The following is a 21189-nucleotide window of genomic DNA, read 5'->3' as shown; positions in this document are numbered from 1 at the left end:
TTTGCCCATGCTATCTGAACCTTCATCCAAAACCGCCAACAGAGCGGGAAAAGGGGTAGGCAAATTTTGGCGAAGTTTCAATAGAAGAAAAAGTTTTTCACTGGAAGATTACATTCGGAGCCTAACATTGCGTGGCTCGAACCTTTTCTCTCAACTCCCGGCTAAGTGAACACCACTGTGCGTTATCATAGTCCAGAGCGAAGTCGGCTAACCGTCCGCGTGAACCATTTGCGTTCTTACGACGGAGGTATGCGGAGAATGGGCGGTGCGGTGCGGCGGCTCAGGGCAGCGAGCGCGCTCTCTCACTCGCTGCCTGTCTCTCTCTCTCCTCGCCCGACTGTCAAGGAGCTTTGCCTGTCTGAAGGGGCGGGGCCTGAGCGGGCTCGGGGGCTTGCTGAGGGTTAACACTTGTTAGTTAGATTCTACCCGGAACTGGGTAACGAACTCGCGCAAACTTAAGCACGGATTTCTAACTTTTGGGGAGTTCGTATTTTCTCCCCCAGGTTGTGTGGCGGGAGGTGGCTGTGCGTGAGTCCCCATAAGTTTGTGCAAAGTCTACTTTGGACGCCTTGGTGAGAGGCAACAGAAGACGAAAGAAAGAAAAAAAAATTGGAAATCAGGTAGGAAGCGTATTTCTCGGGCTGGGAAAAGGGGGGTGGGGGTGTGACTGCGGTGGGGTCGCGTTTACTTACTGCTCTGGACGACGCCGAGGCGACACGTTTGGGGGTGCTCTTTTCGGAAAACGCCCCACAGCAGCATGTTTACCTGTGTTGGTAGATCACTGCCACTTTCATAACTTAACCTTCTTAAACTCGCCTAACCCAAGTCAGGATCGCGGGGGGCGCTGCCGCTCTCAAACAAGCATAAATCCGCAAAATGAACAAAACCGAGGCGAGTTAATACTGGCTTTGTTACTAGGATACTGGACTTTCTTTACGGCTCCCCCTTATAATTGCCCTTCCGCCCCAGCACTCACTTGCTTAGTGGCTTCAATATCATAATCGCCTTATCTTTTCTGGACTTTTTTAATGGCACAGTTTCATCGTTTACTGTTTTGTTTTCCTCCCATTTTCAATCTACGTGTGTTTTATTTATAATGGTTGGCTCCGTGGCATGTAGTGCAAAGGAGGAAGAAATCAGTGTAACCGATTAGCCCAATATCTAGGTACTGTACTTATAAGGGGAGGAGAAAGTCGAGACTCCGCCTTTAAGGAGAAAATTAATTTCAGAAGGGGTAGGTACTTGTAATAGAGAAGTGATCTGCCTTACTCGTGTGGCACAGTGACGCAGTAGTTAGCGTTCCAGCATCCTTGAATCGCATCTGTGTGCACGTTCTCCCGCGTCTCGTGGGTGGTTTTGCGGGCACAAAAGCACTTTCCGTAACGACGAGTAGCGACTCAAAAGTGCATACACATGGACGTATGGTGCATTTGACAAAAGTAGGGAAGTACTGCAGAAGTCCCAGAAACTTGCTATTTATTATTTAGCAAGTTGTTACTAAAATATATACAGTACCGTAACCAATAATGGGAGTAAAGTTTGTGTTTTGTTTTGGTAGTGGTGCTGCATTGCAGTAAGGAGGTTGTGGAGTCTGTACCCGGGTCCTCCCTGCATGGGGAATACTTTAAGTAGTGAGAAAAATACTATATGAATGTAAAGAATTATTATTATTACTATGGAGCTACAGCAGTTGCATGAAAATGAGAGCGATCTTCTTCCTGGTCTATGTGTAGTTTTCTTTTTCTTCTCTTGGAGCAGACCAGGTGCCCCTTGTTTGCAGAGCAAGTCATGTGGGTGAATGTGGCCAATGTCAGAGTGGCATCTCATCCAGGGTTGGTGCCTGCCTGAAGCTGCAGGGTTGGACTTTGCCTTCTATTGACTGTGGAAAGCTTAAGTTTGAAAATGGATGGGTTGAAATATGTTTTCAAAATTGCATTTATTTCTTTGTTTTACCTCAGGGTTATTGTTACCACCATTTCAAAAGCCAAGTTTATATGGTAATAACAATAACTAAGGAAGATACCAGTTAGCAAGTAATTGAATTGTTTCAGTTCCACCATGCCTTATAAAATGCCATCTCTTTTTACAATGGAGTTCTGAAAACAGACACCTTCTCCACACAGACATAGAACTGTTTTAAAAAATATGTATGTTTTGTTTATTCTGATCTGTTAATATATAAAATAAGAGTAAATAATTAGGAACAAAAAAACCACAAGATTGATATTTACATACAATTATGAGATGATTCTGTTGGATCACAGGAATTCATAATTAAACAACAGCATAATTAACTTTTGTGCCATTACTGAAATCCAGACTTCTGTTTTATGAGTGTGTTCCGTTTATTACCAAAGTAAGAATGGATGCCAGCCTATCATAAACTGTACTTGGGCACTAATTTATGTTTGTCAGTTACTGTAACGTAAATATCTTTAGAATATGGAAGGGGGTCAGAATAGCCTGAAAAAAGCTTGAAAGGTAACAGTTAAAAATGGAAACTTCACAGAGTTGGTAATTAAGCTGGTGATAGAGTTAATGTCCTTGGAATTATTATAATGGGTAAACACTGTGCCACCCCTAATACTGCAATGTAAATGTAAAGCTACATTAAAAATAGTAATACATTAACAGTGATTAAGCTACCTATCTATGTAAGTTTAATATGGCATTTATTATGTGGTCAGCCAGTTGTATTACCTAAATGCAGCCTGTACTTATGTAGGGTTCTTTTTAAATGACATTGTTCGGTGCTGAATTCTCTTTCCAATTGTATTTTTTAGAGTAATTTAAAAATTTGTTTCCAGTTATTTACTTAGGTGTCCATTTTATTTTAATTTCCAGATATTTTCTTAGCAATTTCCATTTTAAGCTTTTTATAAAAGGATTTGTGAGACTAGCAGACAGAGGTATTACAGAAAATTAAAGAATAACTAAATTGTCATGTGTATTTTTTCATTTGACTTTACTGGAATTCTTAGTGGCGAGGATCAATGGGTCACCTGGCATATACATGGAGAAACAGTGTGGTGTGACATGATAATGCTAGAACGTAAGGGTGTTCCCTGTGATCCCTGCCACGGCCCATGTGTATATCCATCCATTTTCCAACCCGCTGAATCCGAACACAGGGTCACGGGGGTCTGCTGGAGCCAATCCCAGCCAACACAGGGCACAAGGCAGGAACCAATCCTGGGCAGGTTGCCAACCCACTGCAGTCATGTGTGTGTATATATATATATATATATATACTGTCATGGGTGGCTGGGTTCCATACCCAGCTGGGACGCCTATATAGCGCCTCTGCCAGGAGAAGACGGCTGCCGTGGTTGCTATGGGGGTCACAGGAACCGAGCTGGGAAGCTCAACCCTATAGGGGCCCATGGCCACCGCATGGGGATGGGTTCTGGATCCTGAAGCCCTGGAAGCCAGCATTTCCGCCACACCAGGAATAGCTGTCGGATGGTATTCCTGGGTCTCCCGGAGTGATTCTGGTTGCTCATCCGGCACTTCCGCCACACCAGGAAGTGCAGGTGGACGTTCATCAAGGGCCACCTAGAGCATATCCGGGACAACATAAAAGGGGCCACCTTCCAACAGTCGGAGAGCTGGTGTCGGGTGGCAGAAGACAAAGCTTTGGAGAGTGGGAGAAGGCAGCCCGAAAAGGACCATTGAGAGAGCCAGAAAGAGAGGTGTTTGGTGCGGGAGCACTGTGTGCTGTGCGGGACTAGGAACTTGTAAATAAATCGTGTGTGTATATATATATACACGTGTGTGTTTGTATCATTTTTTTAACAGCATTTTTTTTCAATGTGTACATTGCTTTGGCCTGCTTAATAATTTTACACTTTCTCATTGCTTTTCCTTCGTATCCTGAAGATGTACATATGTTACTGGTGCAGTCAGTTGTGAGTGAGTGTGCCATGTGATGGGCTGGCACCTGATTTGGGGTTAATTCCAGTCTTGTGTCTGCTTCTGTTAAGCTAATTTCCGGCCTCCTGCATCCTTGAATTGGTTTAATCAGTAAATGGATGTTTTTTTTTTCTTTTCCTCCATCAGGCAGTCCTTACTTTATGTTGCTTTTACTAGGAACATCACTTTTTCAGTAAAAATAATATATTCAATTAATAAAAGTTATTTCAAAGTTTTTCTGAATTTTAGTAATTCTTATCCATTTTATGGTTAGGTTTTGACAGCTGACCAATTGGAAGCCTGCTGGGCTTGCTTTGTTATTAAAGAGATTTTTATTACTCACAGGTTTAGTTTGCAGTTTCCAGTTGTCTTCTCTTCGTAGTACTCTTGCATAATTTGTGGGTAGTTTTATGATAAGGCCATTCAGTAGCTTTCTGCCCATGGATGTGACCCTTTTATTTTCATCCGGGGTGGATGGGATGTATGGCTTTTTTATGTTGACATCTGCTCTGCTCTGCTTGTAGTATATTTATGGGTTGTTTTACATTGTTTGATCTGAAAGTCTTTTCATACATTCAGGGATCTGAAATGACAAACTTTACTACCTCCTTTCACAATTACAAAGATAATCACCATTACCTTTGTGGCTGGAGCAGCCTCTTTTGTGTTGGACTATTTGGCATACTATAAGCATTTTCAGATCGTTTTAAACCTTGTCCTGCCAAATCACATAAAAACTGCACTTCTTTAATGTTTCTAATGATATGGTTCATGACATTAGATTAATAAATACTAATTATACGACAGAAGGAATGGTTTTAATCATACATATATCTGCAGGACACTATTAGAACTGTTTTTCATAACATGTTTTTGCCTATCACAGTTTTACAATTTTCTGGAGGTCCTTTCCCAGGTAATTTGCAATCAGCATGTTTTAGTTTTTTCCCCAATCCAATCTCCTATGGGCATTAAAAAGGAAATTGCATTTTAAATGCCAGTGTTGTTTGCTTTTTTTATGGGTGTTGGTGCTTATTAGCACCCTTAAGTTGCATTAAACCAGTCACAAAGAGGATCAGAGGATATTTTCCAGTTTAATTCCTTTATGTGCATCTTATTGTCCGTGTAAGTAGTTAAGTTCACTTTTGATTTATTGGTTTAATGAAAATATGTATGTTGAAAAGTTGTCATATTCTTAGTACACTGATTTGCCTGGATGAGTCTTTTTTCCTTTGTTGGCCGGACGTCCTTGCCTTCTTTTTCTTATCCTAAACCTAACTAGATTGAAGCACTATCTAGTTGTTCAAACATGGTCCTTGGTACAACTTCTGCCCAATACCCATTTGTTACTGTGATCTTTTCAGAGATTTATAAAATGAAATTTAAGGAACTGAGATACACAACGTGTGCAGAAGCTTCTAACCACACCCTTTAATCCCAACACAGACAGATAAGTAATTTTCTAGTTAATTCTGGCAACTTTAAAATATAAACCTATAGTAAGTTAGAAAATACTGATTTTCTACATGTGCATTTGGTTTGACTTTTTCTAAAGGGTCAGTGAGCAGTTAGCTGACATGTAATTAAAAATATCTTACCAATTTTACAAAATTGTAAAAGTTGCTCCATTTGTATTTATGCATTGATGACTTAAGTGTAGAAGAGAATTTCAGATAACTGTTTTCTTATGTCATAATTGTGTAAATTAATCTTTCCTTTTCTTTGGGTTATAACATTGTACATAGATCAACAAGTAACCAAATTAAAAAGAAGAAACTTTAGTTTACTTGGAAAAAAGATTGCAGATACAGCATTTTTGTCTAAACTGATATGGGTAACAGTTTTATTATTGTGCTAGGTTACAGATTTTGTCTAAGAGTACCACATTTTGTCTTATTGTGGGTTGTGTTTAGCCCATGTTGAATTTCTAAAAGACAGTTTTGCCTGTTTATTTCTGAGTGATATATGGGCCCAAAAGGGGTGCAGAGTGTTGCCAAATCCTTAAGGAGCAATGTTCCTTTCTTTCAAGTGCAAAAAACCTCTAAAACTCTGAAACATTTTCTTTAGTGAATTTAGTGAACTCTCGAGAGCAGGGAAATTGATTATCATCAGTGAAGTAGTTTAGATAACAGCTGGGCACTAGCATTTCAGCCAGCAGTGACAAATGGAACAGTTTCTAAAAAAAAAAAAAAACACAAAAGAATTTGCTTTAATACAAGTGTTAATTGGCAAAATTTGGTAAAAGTGTTTTTCGCAGTGAATTTGATGGCTTTGCTGGTGACTCTTTCACTAAACTTTTCCCAGAAAATTTACCATGTGATTGTGTTACTAGGTCTGGGTAAAGATATCAGTTTTGTCAACTAGTCGTTATTCTTTGTTTAAATGATTCAGTATCGATTCTTAAAGTCTTAAGACTGAGCTTGTGAATCCATCCTGCTCAATTACTATATGTAGATTTTTGCTAATCTTTGTTTTTGGTGTCAGATACCGGTAGATGGTGCTAATGCTCCTGTTAAGGCTTTTTACGGAAAAGTACTTTACTATTTAACTTAAAATGGTGCATCCTCTTTACTGAAATCAACGTCTTGGTATTTAAACAGTGTGTTGGTAAAGAACAACTGAATGAAAGCAAAGTCATATGAAAGCTGCGTAGCTCAGAATTTAATTATTGTTGTAACATTACAAATTTGAGAAGTCATTTATCTTGATGTCACCCATAAACATAATCTCTGTTGACATTCAAACGAGGAGAGCCTAAACAATCTACACTGGAGACATCGTTTAGCTCCAAGCTTCCTTTTAATTCACCTTGAGCCCTAAAAACAACAGAATCTATAGCACTTTTTTTCTGTAAAGATAAGAGACCCTACAACGTGCCTCACCTGGCAAAGCAGTTGTTGGAATTTTCAAAGCAGCCAGCAATACAAAAGTGAGCATGTGCACAAAGCAGCCGAGTTAAAGTAGCTCCATAATAGTAACATTATCAGTAACGATGGCCGGTCCGTTTTCTTTTATGTTCCATTCATTCAGTGCCGTTATCAACAAGCATGAGGTCTAGATCCTCCTTTTAAATGCTTCCTTTTTGTCTGAGGACTGTTAGGACACATTTTCGAGACTGATTAACGTGCTTCTATACATGAGCAACTAAAGATATTTGTAACTATAGAAAGACCCAAGTGTTCCTACAGTATCTTTAATTTGGACAAATTCAAGATTATTTTAAATGTCCAATAGGAGAATACATTTGGCTAACAGTTTAGTTGAAGGGTGTCTACATGGAGATTCATAACACACAAATAGGTTATTGAGTAACATTTATTATTTAAGAAGCAATAGCAGATTATTTTATAATAATATTCTCAACCTGATATAGAGTACATGTCATTGCATTGTATAATATGTGAGAGCTCTGATGTGGTCATACATATGTTTGTTACTTAAATTGTGGTGAATTTTGAATGAGTGCAGTACTGTGAAAAGTTTTTCTAAATCCTGATGTTAACTGATCATTACTAATCAAGTATTTCTTCTTAACTGTCATTCAGTGCTTATGCATATGTTATGAAGTCACTATGTAGACACCCTTCAAAATAAAGTATTACTGAAATTTGTCACATTACATTAATGTTCTCTATGCACGGTTAAGTACTTTCTAAAATCGCCACCACTTCAAATATATCATTGCATGCTAATTCAGTAAAGAAAAATCGACATTGAATCAAATCGAGACATTGCGAGTCAGAATCGAATTGAGTCAGGACATCAGTGCTAATATCCAGTCTTATGTCTTAGGCAAACTTTTTTCCACCAAGCACTGTATGATGCTTTGCGAGGCCGGCATAAAATCACAGAGCTGTAGCAGACTGTGTAGGGTCTGCTGTGTGGGCTTACAGCGTGTCAGGGGCTGTACGATACATGTTTTTCAAACGGGTTCAGCCGATTGTATCTTGTAATCAATCACTTATAAAGGTTTTTATTACTTTTAGATATGAGACTTGTGCTTAAACACAGCTGATGTAGCATTTCTCTGACTATTGTCGGTGTGTTTTCTCTGTAACTGAATTAGTTTTAGAAAGTGACAATGCAGCCTGATACGTGACATAATGTTATCTCTGGGAGTTACGGTGGTATAGTGGTTAACATTACTGAATCACAGTTCAGGTCACATTTTTGGCCATAATAATCTCAGAATAACAATTGGCAGGCACTTCCCTAGCCCTCAGGGACACTAAAAGAAGCGTGCAGCATACCGTACCATAGACTGGTGGTGTCCTGTTCAAAGGATAGTTCATGCCTTGCACCTAGTGCTTCTGGGATAGGTTGTAGTATCTTGCAAAGCTGGATTCAGTTAAGCAGGTGTTAGTGCTACAATCTAGGATCAGTTAGACCCATCTGGTTGATCTCTCAACTCTCTTTATCTGGTGTGGCATACGAATGGGCATCCCAGCCAGGAGAGAGCATGAATTATTACCTGGACAGGAGGCCCGAGAGAAACATCATTGGCCAGCTGGGCAGAAAGATTATATCGTGCCCAGCTGATATAAAATAATGGAGGGACCAGAGGAAGCCGGAAATTGGGTGTGGGCCCATCCCCCATACGCTAGGTGGCAGTGGTCTTCATGTACGAGCCCAGTTGGGAAACCTGCAGGGGTGCTAGGGAAATGAAGTCCAGAAGTTCAGCCCTGTAGGGGTCCCTTGGGATCAGTAGAGGGCACTGTCGGGGGAGGTAAATCTCTACTTTGTCTTTGTCTTGAAAGGAAAATCTTTTTTTCAGGCACCTTTTCGCAATCCTCTTGTCTAATTACAGTAATAATAATAACAAGCCACCAACTATCCAATAAATGATCTGTTGGGTCTTCTTATCCTTCTTCCTTCTCCGCCTCTGCTGAGTATTACCTGCTGCCTCCCGACTCCAACTTGACCATCTGTAGCAGCGGGTTTCCTTTTATGTTGGACCCGGGAATGCTTCTGGTGTCATTCCATCCCCTCTAGGAAGCACTTCCGGGACATAGACAAAGTAGAGCGGACCTCCCCCAACAGCGCCTTCTACTGATTCCAAGGTACCCCTATAGGGCTTGTGGACACTTTTTGTGACTGAAGACAGAGAAGAAAATTAAAATTAGCAAAAACCTTTTATTGATACATGCCAGGCAAGGGTAAAATGACAGAGAAATACAGTCCTAGGACACCGCACTTCATCTGCCTCGAGCGCAGATATCCTTGCTCTTTTATAGCTTTTCTAGTCTCCTGATCATAGACCACGTAAGCAATAAAAATAGCGTCCTGACTCATTTTATATTATTCCAATTGGTAAAGTCTTTACCCTAAAGGTATATTTTCTTGTCACACACATCATTGAAAGAAAACTTACAGAAAGTATATATGCTTTTTGTCACGTACGCAAAACACAAACAAGTTTGATCATTCTGTCCTATTTTCTGTGCTTGCACACATACATTTTGTTCAATTACATCATTTTATGTTTTTACACTCCTCCCTTTTTGAACAAAATGATGTGGGCAGTAGAATTAAATTGAAATGGTTGATGAAGGGGAAGGGGGGGGGGGGGGGGAAGGGGATGGGGAGGAGAAAATGGAAGAAGCTATACGAGACATGTGCTCCTCATGTAGCATATATGCCCTTTCCATAGAGGCGGTAAAGCACTTAGATATTATGTAGCGACACAAAGGGATAATACAACAACCAACCAGGAGGAGGAGGCAAAATGCCACAACCAAAGAAATAAAAACAGATCTTATCCATTGTCCCCAGGATCCGAAGGAGGATGCAAACCACTGATCCCAGGGATTTGTAATGCCAGAATTAGTGGCAAGTTCATTAGAGAGAGCAGTGAGACCTGCCAATGCACGAGTTATTGATCCATCTGGGGCGGTATTATTAGGAATATATGTACAACAAGCATCGCCAAACATAGCACAGACGCCTCCCTTTTCCGCAAGTAACATGTCCAAGGGTAGACGATTTTGCCAAGTCATCAGAGAAGTACGGTCAAGCTGTTCATGTATGCCTTCAATAGCGTCTTTGGTGAAGTTAAGGAAACGTTGTTGGTTATAATAAAGGTAATTAATCCAGTCAACATTTTTAAGATAGCCATTTCTTGCAATGCGATGCGTGGATCCAGGCAGGCAGTCCTTCAACTTTCACGGCATGTGGTGTGGATAGAAGAATTTGGAATGGTCCTCTCCACCTAGGCTGATGCCAGTGTTTCCTCCGAGTATCTCGAACCAGGATCCAGGTGCCCAAGGGAATTGGTAAATCCTTAGAAGGTGGGCTGGTCCTCCAGGCTTGATTAACCTGCTGGTGGACTTCCTTCAACAAGGTTCGGAGACCTGCAAGACTAGAGAGAAGATCATTGTCCACAGTATGCAAATTCACATTTCCTACAATCATGCCAATGGGCATGGGACGTCCGGTCAGAATCTCAAACGGCGATAGTCCCAGTTGTCGGTGTGTCCGTCCCCTTAGTCCCATTAAAGCTAAGGGTAGTGCATCCGGCCATGATAAATTAGTTTGTTCACAAATTTTTGCGAGTTTAGCTTTTAAAGTGCCATTGCATCGTTCTACGATGCCTCCGCTTTGGGGATGGTATTTACAATAATGGTGCACATTAATTTGGAGCCAGGTGGTTAATTCATTTATAACGGAGTTCACAAAAGTGAGTGCCATTATCTGTTTGTAACTTTTGAGTGATACCCCATCTTGGAATAATCTCTTTAATTAGTGTTTTAGCTACTGTTTTGGCATCGTTGTGTTTTGAAGGGAAAGCCTCTACCCATCGGGAGAACACATCGACAATCGCAAGGCAATATCGGTACCCTTTAGACGGGGTTAGTTCAATGAAATCCTTTTGGAGGTGTTCAAACGGACCCATTGGATTAGGGGTAACGGCGGGACTTACCTGGGTACCTTTTCCCACATTATACTTTTGACATATTGCACAGTGTCTGCAAAATTGCTCTGCATATGTAGAGAAACCTACAGCTTCCCAATGTTTTTCAACATCTCGAACCATGGCATCTCTACCTGCGTGATCAAGGCCATGGGCGATTTTTGCCATTCCTGGGAAAGAGGCTTTTGGGAGAAAAGGTTTGTTAGTGTGTTTATGAGTCCAGACTCCATCAGAGAGGGACCCTTCTTTGGACCATTTTCTCCTTTCGATATCCGTGGCTGCACTCTGTAAAGAAATAATTTGATTATCAGGGTCCTGGTCATTTCTCTGTTGGAATAAAGAAATTGGTGTGTTATTATATGCAGCCTCTTTAGCAAAGTGGTCAGCTAATTCATTTCCTTTGCTAACAGGATCCTGTTTTCCTGTGTGAGCTTGACATTTAACAATCGCTAGCTTCGATGGTTTGGTTATAGCTTCTAAAAGGGATTCGATCAATTTCTGATGTTGGATGGGTTTGCCAGTACTGGTCTTAAATCCCCTTAGTTTCCATAGTGCTCCATGATCATGGCAGACTCCAAAAGCATACCTGGAATCCGTATAAATTGTTACGATCTTCCCTTCGGACAGCTGACACGCTCGAGTGAGTGCTACGAGTTCAGCTGCTTGTGCACTCAAGCTTGATGAAATTCGATTTGCTTCCAGCAGGCGGTCCCCTTGGACCACTGCGTAACTGGTTGAGGGTGCTCCATTTTTCAATCGCAAGGAACATCCATCCACAAAAATCATTTCTCCAGTTTCTAAAGGTGTTTCCTGTAGATCTACTCTAGGTTTTACAACCTTTGCTATTTCATCATGGCAATTATGTGGTTCTCCTTCGTTGTTAATTGGGAGAAGAGTGGCTGGATTTAAAGTGGAGCATCTTTCAATTGTAACATTTGACAAAGTACAGAGTACATTCTGATAGTGTATTGCCCTAGCAGTAGTGAGATGTGAAGTTTTGGCTTGTACTAGGATAGAATGTACAGCGTGAGGCACTTTAACTGTTAGGGGGCTCATGAGAACTACATCCGTGCTTGCTAATACAGCTTCTGTTGTTGCAGCCACAGCACGAAGACACGGAGGAAGTGCTGCGGCCACTGGATCCAGTTTTTTTTAGAAAAATAAGCCACCGGTCTCTGTTTATCTCCGTGTTGTTGCGTCAGTACTGCATTCATAAATCCCTGCTTTTCGTCCACGAACAAAGTGAATGGACGAGAATGATCAGGCAAACCAAGCACGGGCGCAGATAGAAGAGCAGTTTTTAAGTCACAGAGAGCCTTCTCAGCCTGTTCATTCCATTGGACCTGGCCAGAAAGGGGGGTGCCAGGAGTATTAGCCAATTGTTGCAACGGCTGTGCTCTTTCAGTAAAATTTAGAATCCACTGTCTGCAGTAGCCCAGAATACCTAAAACAGACATAACCTGTTGTTTTGTGACCGGTCTAGGAAGATTTTGGATGGCTGTAATGCGATCGCTAGAGAGAGCTCTTGTTCCACACGTAATGTCATGACCTAGATATTTTACAGTTGTTTTGATTAGCTGCAGCTTAACTTTAGAAACTTTATGGCCATTGTCCCCCAAAAACAGCAACAATTTCTGGGTATCTTTTGCACAATCTTCTTCCGTAGCGCTACATAGCATTATGTCATCTACATACTGTATCAATGTACTACCTCTGTCCGGCCAAAAGCCTTCTAAATTTTGGGCAAGAGTTTGTCCATATACACAAGGGGCTTCAGTGTATCCCTGACGGTCCATGTCCAACGGCGGTTTTAGAAAGTAAAAGCAAACCAAAATTGAGAATCAGGGTGTACAGGGATAGAAAAGAAAGCATTTGATAGGTCAATAACAAAGAAGTACCAAGCGGAAGGAGGGATAGTAGAGAGGATAGTGGAAGGATTAGGGACGATAGGGGCCCTAGGGAAGATGGCAGAATTTACTTGTCGCAAGTCTTGTACGAAACGCCATGAACCGTCAGCCTTTTTTACAGGTAGAATGGGGGAATTGACTGGAGAGTATTCAATTGGAATAATGGCACCGCGTTTGACGAGATCGGAATGTACGGCGGAGATGCCAGACTCTGCTTCGGGAGACAGAGGATATTGGGCACGGTGCGGGCGGAAGGAGGATTTCGGGTGGATCACCAGAGGCTCACAATGGGCTATCCTTCCATAATCATTCTTTCCCTGGGACCATAGTGAATCAGGGAGCATAGAGAGCCAAGAAGGGAAAGTGGTTTGCAATGAACAAGCAAAAGAGGAAGGACGGCACAAAGCGCGATGTACTAAAAAACCAGTTTGAAGCACCACTTTAGTTATTAAACGGTCAGGAGTATCAAAAATACCTGGAGTAACTTGTAACCAGTCTGTTCTTTTAAGGTTTTTTTCTACCCATGGTCCTATTTCCCCCCCATTTAACAGTGCGTGATTTAGCTAAGGAAATATGAGGCACTGAGCCGCCAAGATAAAATATATGTTTTGAGCATGTAAGATGAACAGAAGCAGCTGCCTTTGTAGATGAAAATAAAAACACAGGAGATGTGAAAGGTTTCGGGGCGAGTACCAGAAGTAAGGAAAGATTCTAGCCAGGGGGTGTATACTTCTATAGGGAAGTATTGGGCAGTACAGTGTAAAATGTCAGGGGCCTGTAAATTGGGAAAGAGACAGGGGGAAAAAGAGTGTAGGGCTTTGAGGAGAATGGTGTGTGGGGAAATATTTAAAGTCCAAGCTGCAAAAGAGGATTTGGGGTAAGGGGCAATTTGACACAACAACTTGGGGGTAGAACAGAAAAAACCTTTGTCAGTCATAGAAATAGAAAGAGAAAGTTTTGTCATGAGATCTCTTCCTAAAAGGTTAACTGGACAGAGCTGATTTAAAAGAAAACGATGCAGTAAGGTATGTCCGCCAGGACGTGACTGGACTTGAAGAGGTTTTGATACTTGGAGAAGGTGAGGTTGTCCAGAAGCAGTAAGCACAGTAACAGTCTCGTTCGAGGCAGGGACCTTTGCCAGCGAGAGGGTAGATCGAGTGGCACCAGTGTCGATTAAGAAAATAGTCTCAGTGCCATCAACGAACAATGTCAGTAAAGGATCAGTCTCTGAATTATGGGTGAGCAAAGGTAGTTGAAAAGAGTGGCTGGAGGTCCCTGCGTTTTCCTATGGCCAGTATTATTGGTCAGGGGTGTCAGAAAAAACAGGTGGAATAGGGGGAGGCGGGGGCTGTTGCTGTCTGTGAGGGCACTCCCGACGAAAATGTCTAGTTTCACCACAAGCGTAGCAAGAGTAGGAATTAACATTGGGATTAAAGGGAGAGGGAATAAAAGGATTGTTATTGTGGTCAGCAGGAGGAGCTCCAAAACCACCTCGTCCTCTTCCTCGTCCTCGTCCCCTTCCTCTAAGGCCATATCCTCGGCCTCGGTCAGGAGTATTCCTGGTATAATAGTTCATCTGTGCTGCCAATAATTTGGCATGAGAGTCCGATTCCTTCTGCTTAGTTTGTTTTTCGGCATGTTCAGCATGTCGTTTGACTTCATCAAACGCGGCACTTTCCCACCCAATACAGGAAGTGCGGACCTTGTTTTGTATATCAAGGTGCAAACCGGAAACAAAAGGTGGAACTGCAGCTCGGGTGCGGTCATCAACATTTTCCAAGCCCGAGTGATTAGCCATAAGGTCTTGAATCCTATGTGCCCATTCATCAACCGTCTCGTCTCTCTTTTGTTTTGCAGCAGAAATAAGGGACCAGTCTGTTCCGTTTTTATATTTTTCTGCAATATTTTGTCTCTACACCTCCCATTGTGGGTTAAATTCGCCTTCTCCACCAATCCCCTGTCCTCGAGTTAAAGCTGGGTTCCATACCCATGGAACGTCATTGTGGACACCCTTGCAAACAGTGGCCCATGTGGTCCCAAGCTTTCGACGAAGTACCTGGGTCCATTCAGCAGCGTTAGGCTTATACTGTACATGCTATCTAACTGATCAAGTTGTTCAACAAATTTTAGTCCTCCTACTTCCTTTGGATCTGGAAATGCATTCACGACATCCTTTAGTTCTTGGATGTCCCAGTTCTGATTTATCATAACTGTTGTGGGATTTTGGGGTCCGGCTGGATAGGCAGGGTTATAATGGGGATTGGGAACTTCTATTAAAGGGCAAGTAAGTAAAGGTGAAGGATCAGAAAAGGTTGGAGAGAAAAAAAGTTGGAGCTGGTTTGTGAGTGGAGGTTTGACTTCGAGTGCGTTGGGAGACGGGGGTTTGTCTAGTACGGGGTGGGTCATCACGATGGGTAGAGGGGTCATAGTGATCTGTGCCTGGGGGATCATCGGGGGAAACTTCTGCCAGTTGTAGTGCAGGGGGGGCAGTCGGAATGGGGGATAGAGGAGGGGATAATGGAGGTGCCTGAGGTTGGTACTGAGGAGAGGAACAAATAATAGGATAAAGGGGGTCTTTATTTGGATTATTCTTCCTTTTCCTCCCGTCTGCCTGTGGTTCCGTGCCTGTCTGAACTTTCTGTAATGTAATTAGTAATTCCTCTTTCTCCTTTTTAGCCTTTCCCTCATTTGCCCGCAACAATTCATTCTGTTTCTGTACTGCTTCTAAATTTCTGTCTTTTATTACTAATTCCCATCTATCGAACATATCCATTCGATACGGTCCACTATTATAACAACCCTGCTTATTCCTACACAGGATCTTCCTAGTTTCCTGTATTTCACTTGCATCTCCTGTCCCCTCTATCGGCCAACGCCCACCACTCTGTCTATTCCATTTCCTACATGCCTTCTTGAAATCTAAACCTGTCTTCTTTTCTACAAATTTCCTAGGAGACCCATTTTTACAGGGCGTCTGTTGATCCTCCGAAAATAATTCTTCCAGCATTAATGATTTTGATCCCCCTGTACGGCGATTAACGGGCTTACTGTTATAAGTTCCCATTATGTCCCCTTGCTCTTCCCAAGTCCTGTATTTAATTTTCCAACTATATACTGATTCGTCTAATCCCTTGTACGTATGAATTAGCGAGGTATTAAGTGTGCCACTCACTGTTCCCTTACTGTTCCCTTCTTTAGTCCCAAGGGGAGACACCCAACTATCGGTCCTGTCCCAGTTCCCAGGAGAACACGGTATTCCTATTAGTATGTAGATTTATTTATTCCGTCCTAACAGCAAACCTGCAATCTGTGCTCTTTTTCTGTTTATGTTTCCATATATATATATATATATATATATATATATATATATATATATATATATATATACCACCCCGTTACTCGTCCCGTTAGCCTGTCCGCTCACATCCCCAGATTCCAGCTCAGGTGACTTCGTGTTCGATTCGGTTCAGCAGAATACTACATCAATACGTCCAGCCGAGTCTAGGATATGGGTGAGGCCAGTATCCTGTCGTCAGACCTTTCGTATGCGTCAAACTGCTTTCGTATGCGTCAAACTGCATCACCTTAAGCAACCCGTTGAGATATGAATATAACTAGACGGTCAACAGCAAACTCGCCCTCCCGTAATTTAGAAAATAAAAAAATGTTCGGAAATTCCCCGGTGCTTACCCCAGCCTGGAAGTGTGCAAGCTCTGTCTGGAAATCCGTTCAGTCACCGTGGATGTAGCAAAGAGGAGACCAGGGGCTCCTCACGCAAGAACTCTTTCAGGACAGGGCAGTCCTAACTTTTGCCGGCAGCAGAGCATGCAGCTCCGGAGCTCAAGTTGACGGCAGTCCGCTGGTAAGACGGATCACTGAAATGGTCTCGCCAGAGGAGTCGACCGGCCGTCTCCTGCCCCACGTCCGGGCGCCAAAAAACTGTGGACACTTTTTGTGACTGAAGACAGAGAAGAAAATTAAAATTAGCAAAAACCTTTTATTGATACATACCAGGCAAGGGTAAAATGACAGAGAAATACAGTCCTAGGACACCGCACTTCATCTGCCTCGAGCGCAGATATCCTTGCTCTTTTATAGCTTTTCTAGTCTCCTGATCGTAGACCACGTAAGCAATAAAAATAGCGTCCTGACTCATTTTATATTATTCCAATTGGTAAAGTCTTTACCCTAAAGGTATATTTTCTTGTCACACACATCATTGAAAGAAAACTTACAGAAAGTATATATGCTTTTTGTCACGTACGCAAAACACAAACAAGTTTGATCATTCTGTCCTATTTTCTGTACTTACACACATACATTTTGTTCAATTACATCATTTTATGTTTTTACAGGCTGCACTTCCAGACTCCATTTTCCTTGCACCCCTGCAGGTGTCCCAACTGGGTGTTCTTACACGAGGACTACTACCACCTAGCATGTGGGGGATAGACCCACTCCCAATTTCCGGCTTCCTCAGGTCCTTCTTGGCCGGGATGCCCGTTTATATGCCACACTGGCTTATATTTTAAAATTACATTTGTGTTCTTACTTAGTAATCAAAATCACTAAAGTACTTTTATAACCTGTTTTAAGGGATGGTATAAAAATGAATATCCGCTACTTCTTTGTCTATTCTGATCAACTAACCTCATTTTTTTTTTTTTTGTTTTTTACATCTGACAAAAATATAGATTAAGTAAAGAACAAAATATACCTCAACCCTAGCCACTTACCACGGTGCTATAGCAAGCTTCTTTGCTTTGTTGTTTCACATGTAGGTAAGCCAAGTATTTTTTGTTGTGTGGAGCCTAATCTTATTACTATCAGTTTTGTTGTTGCTCTGTGAGGGTAAATTGTTCTTAAGATGGTTTACAAAAAAATGCTACCATTTTAATTTTTATTTGGTACAGTTTTGGGTATCCAGTGGAAACATACTAGACATTTGATCATATCATTTTGTTAAAAAAGTGAGAAACTTTGCGTTCTTTTGCTATATATCCTAACAACATTGAATAGAAACTACTGTAAAAAGCTGCAAGCAGCCATGATCAGGAGCTGTGCAGCTTACAAAGCAGGTGTAGTTTATTATTCACATCATTTAAAAGCCCTCAATATAGTGTTCCCTTCCCTTTAACACTGCTGCTCTTCTTCTGTAGTGGTTTGTTTACATTTGCTGAGACACCCGTTCATTTTGCACTTTAAAAGTAAATGTCTGTTATGAAACACTAACTTTACAAGCCATGAGTAACTCATCCAAGATTTGATAAATGTGTTTTTTGTTTTGTTTTGTTTTGTTTTTTTAATTTGTGGCCATGTATCAGTGTAGGGCTGATCTGTTTCTGCTGTTCAGTCAATTTTGAAATTTGGTAGGAAAATCAAAGTGCATTATATTGTCATTTGTAAAAGCCATTTTGTCAAATTATTTTTATTAATACAGTATATGTTGTTAATGTATCCTACCTGATGTGGTTGCATTGCAGAATTATCAATAAATTAGCATTTATCAATCTATTTAATCCAGTTTAGAATCACCGTTGTCAGCAGCATTGGACACAGATCTTTGCTGGGGCACCAATCCACTGTACGGTCCACTCATGCAGGAAACCACGTTTATACTTGCATTAGGCCAGTTTAGAATTTCCAGCAAATCTAACATGTCATTGGATATGAGAGTAAAACCAGAGTAAAATTTCCATAAGACATGGTGAGAATATGCAGACTTCACATAGACAACAACTGGACACAAGATACAAAACTAGGATTATGTGTGCATTAAGTAATAGCACTAATCACTGCACCTCTGTGCTTCCCTTGGGATTATTCAGATCCTTTTAAAAGATTTTAGATATTGATAAATAAATGATGATACTTAGAACATCTTTATTGCTAACTTGCATGCTCAAGAACGAAAATAAAAATGGCCTAAATTCTTTTGCAAGATAAGTAACACATTCTTTGCTGTCTCCCTAATGCATTGTTTACAGTAGAAGGTACTTGGCAGTGTTAAGACCTCCGTAAATTTCTGGCTATGTTTTCAAAGTTGGTATTAAGTCTATTGCTATCTAAAGTAGGCTAGCAATTCGATACTCTATCTGAGAACACCATTATCTTTCTCGTCTGTCCATTTTATACTTTCTTTGTTAGTCTTCTGTAGAATATTCTCCATTTACTCCAAACTGTTTTTCTGTGCATGTTCTGGATTTAGCCACTGCTCACACCATTTTGATTTCATTATGCTTCCAGGTAGGATTGTACTGGCAGTTAGACAGGTTATGGTGCCTAAAGATGACAAAGGGATGAAGATGTGAAAAATTGTGGATTAAGTATTGCTTGATTGCATCAAATGTTGTTTTAATGGATTAAATACATGTTAAAACAAACTAATATGAATCTCCTGGCCTCCTTTTATCCATTGCAGACAAACTGCAGACGTTGCAGACTGTGCCTTGGTGGGAAATTGACTACCACAACAACCTGCAATAAATGTAATTGTAGAAAAATACTAAAGATGTTGAAGAGCTTTTAAGTATATTTGAGAATTACGATCACTGTGACATGTGCATAATAGGAGGTAGCAGAATGCATGTTGCTTCAACGTCTTAATCAGCACACCTATAAAAGGTGCGGCATAATACCTGTATTCCTTGTCTCATCCAAATATTTATCTATATAATTGATTTAAAAACATTCCAGAAAATAAGCAGATGTTTAAAGAAAAAGAAAATATAATGTAAGAAAACAATTTGAAATAGTTCACTTTTGTCCATTTTGCATCAGTAAAAATAGTATACTTTTAAAATGCTTGTCTTATCTAGACCAATGGTTCTTAAACTGGCAGTCACAGGTATATATTAGAAAATCAGTGGAGAAATTATTTAAAAATTCACTGAAGTTGATGTTAAAATTTACTTTTGCAATCTAGCATCTTTGATATTAGTCACTGAGCATCTTCACTAGTCAAAAGAATTACATGTCCACACTGATGTAAAATCACTAAGCTATATTCTTCCATCTGCAAGTGGATATCTTCACATTTATTTGTCAAAGTTTAAGTAATTTTGCATTACTGACTAGAAAATATAGGTGTGTTTATCCACTACCAAGGAAGTCACTAAAGTCTAAACTAAATGTCCTTCCTAATCCTCACCCCATTCCTAATTTGTTTTTTGGCGATATACTGTATTTAGTATAGTGAGAAGGGCACCACTCTACTGTAGGTGGTAATGCTGTTAGTGCAGAGTATCAAGCAGGCAGGTGTGTTGTCTCGGGACAGTAGAGGAAGAATCCACTGCTCTACCTTGATTCCAACCTCCATCCAAAGAAAGATGTTAAAAAAAAAAAAAAAAAAAAAGCCCCTGATTTTTATTGTTTGGATGTAATGAAGTGTACTGCATGTTTTTATTGAAGAAATTTGCACTGAAATGGAAAAAAAAAAACAAAAAAACAAAGCAGTTCTGCAACTGAAATTGGCAACACCTTAGTTTAGGCACTTCAAAAATGCATTTATTATTAATTTACTCTTTTGTAACAAGACCTTAACAAACACTTCATTGTGTCTTAACACTAATAAAACATTAAGTGTTTTTCATCTCTGCAATGTGACCTACTAACAAAACTTCCCTTTGGAATGGTCTAAGGAGGCTTAACTGAGACACATCATTTCAAATTACATATTTAATGTAAGACATCTGAATCCTTCATGCTAACCAGTAATTTTACCATCATGTCAATATGCCACACTGAACAGAGATGAGTAATCTATCTACTGATGTTTTTGTAAGTGTTGTGAAGACCAAAAGAATCCTTTGTTAAGGTCTTGTTACATTAAGAATAAATTAATAATATGTGCATTTTTGCAGTACCTAAGCTAAAGTCTTACCCTGAAATCATATAATGAAGTGGACATTGCAGTAGGAGTTCATTGTACAGGTATGATACTAAATCCTGCTTCGGCTCTTCAGGCTGTCGCACCTCCACCAGTGCCTTTAGGTCAGCTGCAGGATCGTCGGCTGGAAACTGCTGTTCATGGCCGTTTCACCCCCCAAACCAGTACATCTCCCAGTGTGGGGGGGATTGCAGTGGCATCCTGGGGACATCTCCCCACCACCCCCTGTAGCTGCCGTCACTGGGGTGTTCACTCTTAACCAATGTCTTTCCTCTGCATCCAAAGCTAGTAACTAACTCCCTTTCTCCACATCTTCTCCCAGCGCCTTTTATGGCTTTCCTTAAGCACGATGTACCTCAAGTGCTTCCTTTCATGGGCTGCTATCATACTCTCCTTCCAAGGGATGGTTAGTTCAATAAGCAGGACCCTCTTCTCCATTGCAGACCACATGACAATGTCTGTCTCACGCAAGTTTTATAACTGCTGATTTATGCACATGTGGCACAGAAAAAAATCAAGGTAGTATTTTGAAAAATAGGCATAATTTTACAAAATTTTTCATTATCTCTTAC

General features: G+C 40.8%; 1 protein-coding gene across 1 annotated transcript in view; it reads left to right on the top strand.

The window, feature by feature from the left end:
- The first annotated feature begins 341 nt into the window (after nucleotides 1-341).
- elmo3 (engulfment and cell motility 3) overlaps nucleotides 342-21189 on the top strand; it is a 178787-nt gene continuing 157939 nt past the window's right edge. Inside the window, exon 1 of the mRNA XM_028809711.2 lies at nucleotides 342-620. The gene's annotated coding sequence lies outside the window, so the exon portion shown is untranslated. The remainder of the gene's footprint in view (nucleotides 621-21189) is intronic.

This window comes from Erpetoichthys calabaricus, chromosome 9 (genome assembly GCF_900747795.2).
Source record: "Erpetoichthys calabaricus chromosome 9, fErpCal1.3, whole genome shotgun sequence".
NCBI classification, from domain to species: domain Eukaryota; kingdom Metazoa; phylum Chordata; class Cladistia; order Polypteriformes; family Polypteridae; genus Erpetoichthys; species Erpetoichthys calabaricus.
The sequence above is the reverse complement of the archived record's forward strand: the minus strand, read 5'-3'. Positions and strand labels throughout refer to the sequence as shown.